The sequence below is a fragment of the Protobothrops mucrosquamatus genome, unplaced genomic scaffold (assembly GCF_001527695.2).
Source record: "Protobothrops mucrosquamatus isolate PMUCROS unplaced genomic scaffold, P.Mucros_1.0 scaffold7, whole genome shotgun sequence".
NCBI lineage: Eukaryota > Metazoa > Chordata > Lepidosauria > Squamata > Viperidae > Protobothrops > Protobothrops mucrosquamatus.
Genome location: NW_015386394.1, coordinates 1,244,746 through 1,250,745, shown reverse-complemented (window position 1 = coordinate 1,250,745; position 6,000 = coordinate 1,244,746). Strand labels below are relative to the sequence as shown.

Genomic DNA, 6,000 nt, shown 5'->3' with positions numbered 1-6,000 from the left:
AGCTTTAGAATTAATTAGGAAAAGTTTAATCCACTTGCACTGTTTTATGTTTACATGTTTGATGACAAACAGCCTTATGTTTATAAGTGACAGTTTTCCTGCTAAGTACCTGCATGTCATAAGCATTTGAATTAAAATTACCATATTGAAATCAAATCTGATATTTTTTAATTTTTATTTGGTGTGCGTTGGAACAGGGATAGTCTTATACGGTGGGTATAGCCCAAACTATATTTTAACTGGAAAAATTGGGGGTCGTCTTATACGCCCAGTCGTCTTATACGCCGGAATATACGGTACCTTTTAGGGATTTATTGGTATCTGGAAGGGTGTTCAAATTTTTATGATCTTAAGATTTGTTTATTGGTTTGTTAACTGTATAGATTATAATGAGGTTAAAAATGAGTCTTTAGTGCAGTGTTTCTCAACCTTGACAATTTTAAGGCATGTGGACTTCAACTCCCAGAATTCCACAGCCAGCATTGTCAAGGTTGAGAAACACTGCTTTAGTGGAACCTGAGTGAAACACAAAGTTACTTTCTCTTTCATCTAGGTCAGAGACACATTTGTACTGAAAGGAGTGATATACTAAACAGTCCCCTAAGGGTCACTGAATTTGCCGGCAAACATATGATTATTAAGATGGTGGAGGTTATTGCAATTGAGTAAGGACTTTGGGGGGGGGGAGGTTAAAAGTATAGAGTGATTCCCACAATCAACATTTTTGTGTAACTTTAATATTTTGGCTAGGACTACAATTGAGGGGGAAAAGCCCTGGTTTTGTAGTTGCAACAGGCTGATAAGATTAGACACACTTGAGCCTAAATAAGTCCCTGTTTATTCTTTTGAATTATCTGTGTGTGTGTGTGTGTGTGTGTGTGAGAGAGAGAGAGAGAGAGAGAATGCAGCAGCTGAAAAATGCAATCCTGCCATACCTTCACCAAAACATGCACTGTATTGTGTTTGGTTAACTTTGATAACTACAGGTTGGACACAGGCTGGGAGAATAATGGATAAAAAGCTTTTCACCACACAAAAAACTCTGGGGATAAGAGTAGAAACAAAGAGAAAGGGGATGGTGTGCTGGTAGGAAGAGAAGAGTTGGCTAGACTGTTTTGGACTTTTGGAAAGAAGGAAGTGATGTCTGGGAAATCATAAAGGATTAGTTACTTTAACTGCTGAAGACAAACTTCTTCCAGAGTCAGGCTAATTGCTGAAGGATATCCAGAAGGCCATTAAAGAAAGGAAAGTGACCATGCAACATGTGGGAAGATAATCCATTGTCAGAACTGCCATTATTCACTAGGTGCTACACTCTGCATGTGGAGGGGGGAGCCGTCAGAAGGAGGGAAGGCTAACTACTTATCTGTATCTTCCAGAGACACCATCTGAAGGTCAAAGCACTGGCCTTTGAAGAGACAGTTCCCAAAACAATTTATTCGAATACTATTGGACAATAAGGGGGAGGACCTGGGGAAGAACTGAACAGATAAAGTTAATTGGGAAAAGTCGGTTTTGACTTTGCTATACTGTAATTAACTTGGCCTTTAGTAAAGTAAACCCTTTACACCGGATCATTCTTACTTAAGGGACCAAGTTAGGGCAGGACTAGTAACCAGTTTAGTCTACTGCTTAAGCCACCAGGCTAGAAAATGGGAAATTCAAGTCCTGCCTTAGGCATGAAAGCCAGCTGAGTGACTCTCTCAGTTCAACCCACCCTCCCCTTGTTGTAGGGAAAATAGGAGGAAGATGTGTTGGATATGTTCCCCACATCAAGTTACTTATAAAAAATAAAGGCAGGGTATAAATAAAGCTATTTTTAATCACACTTTTATTGTTTTATAAATAACTCAAGGCAGTGAACATACTAACACTCCTTCTCCTTTTTTCACACAACTACTCTGTGAGGTGAACTGTGCTGAGAGTGTAATTCAGTGTTTCTCAACCTTGACAATTTTAAGGCATGTGGACTTCAACTCCCAGAATTCCACAGCCAGCCTTCCCTCCTTCTGACGGCTCCCCCCTCCACATGCACAGAGCAGCAGCTAGTGAATAATGGCAGTTCTGACATTGGTTGTCAAAATTTCCAAAAAACCCAATGAATGAATGTCTGGCACACTTAGAGGCTAAGATTTTAAAGACAACATGTTCATTTGTCCAGAGCCCTACTCTAGCACAGGGATCCCCAATCCCCGGTACCGGTGCCGAAGCATGCCAGCAACCGGGCCACACAAACAAGTGAAGCCCACTATATAGGCTTTCTGATAGGTGGAAAGCAACAAGAAATGAAAAAAGCACCAATACAGCAATGCAGTTTTTTCCCCAGTTCTTAAAATGTCAAGTCTGATTCTGGCGTTGACCCTTTAATTGCATCTCCATAAATGTAACTTATGCAAGAAAAGAGAAAGAAAGTCTCTCCAATAGTTTTATGAGAGTCTCAATTATCTAACAGCAGCAATAGCAAGACAAGAACTATACAATATGTCCTTAGTACCATTTTGAGATCAATAGCTATCCCCTGCCAGGGACTGCATCTTCCCTTGATAAATTTCTCTCTCAGAGCTGCAGGCTGGGCTATAGATTTGAATAGATTTTTTTAAGGGTATCCATTTTCTATTGCAAATGGGCTACTGTGCATGGCATGAGAAAAAACATACCTTTTTCTCATTTTTCTTTATGTTAAAAGCAGTGCACAGATTGCTATTTTGTGGAGGTAATAAGAGGGAAGTGAAGGCTTAACTAATTTCCTATTAGGATTTTACAGGATTGAGTTTATCAATTTTGTCTACTTAAAAAGATATGTGGACTTCAACTCTTGTACACAGTATGCTGGCTGGAAAATTCTGGGATTTTCTGGAAAATTCTGAAGTCCATGTGTTCAAGCTGCCAAAAATGAAAAACACTGGAGTAGACCTTTTAGTGGGAGTAAATGGTACCGAGTAGCACATGCAAAAAACTAAATCTTTTTTTCCTATCTCCCAGGAATAATAAAGGGTAAGCACTTACATCAGGAGATATTTATCCTCTCATATTATGCTACCTGTGAATGTCTTTTGATTGGGAAACAATTCAAATTGATGGAAACTTGGTTGACAATTAACCATTTTTGAGACAATATTCAAGAAGGTATAGTGTACATCATCTGGAACTGAAGCTTGAGAAAACACCTTGAAATAATGTTATTCACTCCTTGGGTTCTATTTAGAGCTAATGACATAATATTAAAGTATGTACAAATGAAAATGAGAGCAAAATAAGCTGTAGTTAAAATAATTTGCATATTTAGATATACTACATGCAGCTGTTTTCTATTTTTCCCTGAAAGATTCAGACTTTTGTCCAAGATTAGAAGGTCTAGTCCAGGGGTAGGCAACCTCGGCTCTTTTATGACTCATGAACTTCAACTCCCAGAATTCCTGAGTCAGCCATGCTGACTCAGGAATTCTGGGAGTTGAAGTCCATGAGTCATAAAAGAGCCGAGGTTGCCTACCCCATGTCTAGTCAAATACATTTTGATGAAGGTAGATTTTGTCCCAGAACTGTGAACTCAGCCATGTGCAAAACCTTTGTGCTCATATGCTCCAAACAAGGGCAATGTATAATCGAATAAGGCAGGTGAGAGAAAGTATTAAAGCAAAGTTACAATTTCTAAATTAACATCTTAACAAACCTAAGAAATGATTTTAATTTGATACATGTTCAGCCATATTCTAATCTAAGGTGTACTTATCCCTGCATGGTTAAGCTATTGGTAAATAGCAGATTGTGGTTGCTTTCTAAGGATAATGTCTGTCTTGCTTAAATTGAATATATGAAGCTGCTTCTGATTAAACTATTAGCTAGTCTAATCTGGCACATTATTTGGGTATGTACGACATCTGTAGGGCCTCTTCTACCTCTGGATAGTTTTTCTGATATGGAAGTCCTGTTTCACAGACTTTTTTTGTTGTTTTTGTTTCAGTCTTTAAAACATTACTATGATAGAAGATAATATTGCCCCGACTATTGCAGATGAATGTTGTTAGTGGTACTTAAAAATTTAATTCTGGGACTATTTTATGTAAAATATTGCCCCGACTATTGCAGATGAATGTTGTTAGTGGTATTTAAAAATTTAATTCTGGGACTATTTTATGTAAATAGGACTTGATTCCCTGTACAACATCTGGTGGTAGGTATGTTCACACACATACACACCCTATCAGACTTATTTTCTTGGTTCTCCTATCGAAAACATTGCTTTTTGCCTTGCTGAATTCTGCCTCATAATCCCTTAAGTAAGGGGACAGAATGTCACATTTAGGATGGGGCCACTGTGAATTAGAGGGAGGATGCAAGGCAGGATATCTGAGCAAGAAACCAAGATTTACAGTGAGATGAAACTGAGATGCACGCATATATGCATGTGTATGTAAATGTTATTTGTTAAAAAAATGTTTGAGGCAAACTTTTCTTGTGCAGTTCTACAAGATAGTTTAAATTATGGCAGCAAATAATTGCTATTATGCTCAATAAATTCCAAATGATTTTAATTGGACCTAGATCAGATAACACCAAAAGATTTGAGTAAGGTTTTATTGAACCGAACAATTTTTTTTTTCTAAGCAAAATTTAAAACATAAAATTGCTCTGGCATGGAAATTGCAACTGTATCCCAGATTCTCCTGGTGAATGCACCATAATTTGAAAATGAGTTATTTCCTGATACCGCCTTTGAAAAACCTTTAGAGGATTCCTTTTGAATTTAAATGACAAAGCCCTGTTGTAAGCATTTCTTTTGTAAAATGGCTAAGAATAAGATTACTTGATGCAAGCTGTTAGGCCTGACATAATGAAGATACTTTGATTACTAAGTAATCAATGAGGACATGACTAGGAAGAGGGGGAGAAAAGAGAAAGAATGTCATCTTTTTTTGAGTGCTTGCACTGTCAGATAAGTGTACAAATGAAAGGCCAATGGAGTCAATCATTGGGGCCTACAAGCTAATAAACAGATAAGCTAACCAGATAATGGAAAGTAAAAATATTGGGCTCTGAATGTGCTTTTAAGAACATTTATATATAATTTTATCAAATAAACAATAAAATATTGCCGTATTTCCCGTACTTTTGGCCTTGAACTAGTAGAAATTGAAACAGGTGTCTGGAAAGTTATTAATTGAAACAGGTGTCTGGAAAATCCTAAAAGCAAGTGTTTTAGAAAAAAGTTAGACAAAAGGCAAGTTAAATAAATAAAAAGCAATAAATAAACAATATCGAGGTTGAGGGAGCTAAAAACAGTCAAGAGATGTCTGGAGGAAAATGAAGCTCTTACTGCATCCACGGAATACCACCCAGTGGTCCTGTTTAGGTTCACCCAGACTCCTTGAAAAGGAAGGCCCAAAGATCCATCTACAGAGTTGTGTGGAGGAATTCTCCAAACATATAAAATTGCTCAGATTCGTTCCCAGTTGGATACTAAGCATGTTAACAAATCCTGTGAAAATGGTCCGGGAAGCAGTCTCACCCAAATATCTGGGATCAGTTTGGGAGAGAGTCCTACAGAATGCAAACATCATCATGTGTGCATTTAATCTATGCCCCTCCTGGCTGGTTAATGCTGCCTGTTAGGTATCATATGGATGACTCCATCTGATAGTGAATTCATCTTTGTTGGAGGGATTGTCCCTTGATTTTTAAAGGAGTGCTTCCTAATCAAGAAAGCATTGCTGGACCCTACCATTCTGGATGATTTTCTTCCAGTTTCCCATCTCCACATTCTAGGAAAGGTGGTTAAGAAGGTGGTGGCGTTGCAACTCCAGAGAATCCTGGTGGAAACAGATTATCTGGACCTTTTTTAGCCAGGTTTTGGACCCAAATATGGGACCAAAATGGCATTGGTCACGCTCATGGATGATCTCTGGCAGGAGTGTGACATAAATATAAGTAATCAGTAATATTAGTAGCAATATTACTCTGAATGTTTATAAACAAAATCTATAGAAAGCTGAGGAAATGGAA

General features: G+C 37.9%; 1 protein-coding gene across 1 annotated transcript in view; it reads left to right on the top strand.

Moving 5' to 3' along the window:
- The window catches only part of TRIM28 (tripartite motif containing 28), a 37,438-nt gene that overhangs the window by 4,042 nt on the left and 27,396 nt on the right, over positions 1-6,000 (top strand). The gene's annotated exons all lie outside the window — the stretch shown is intronic.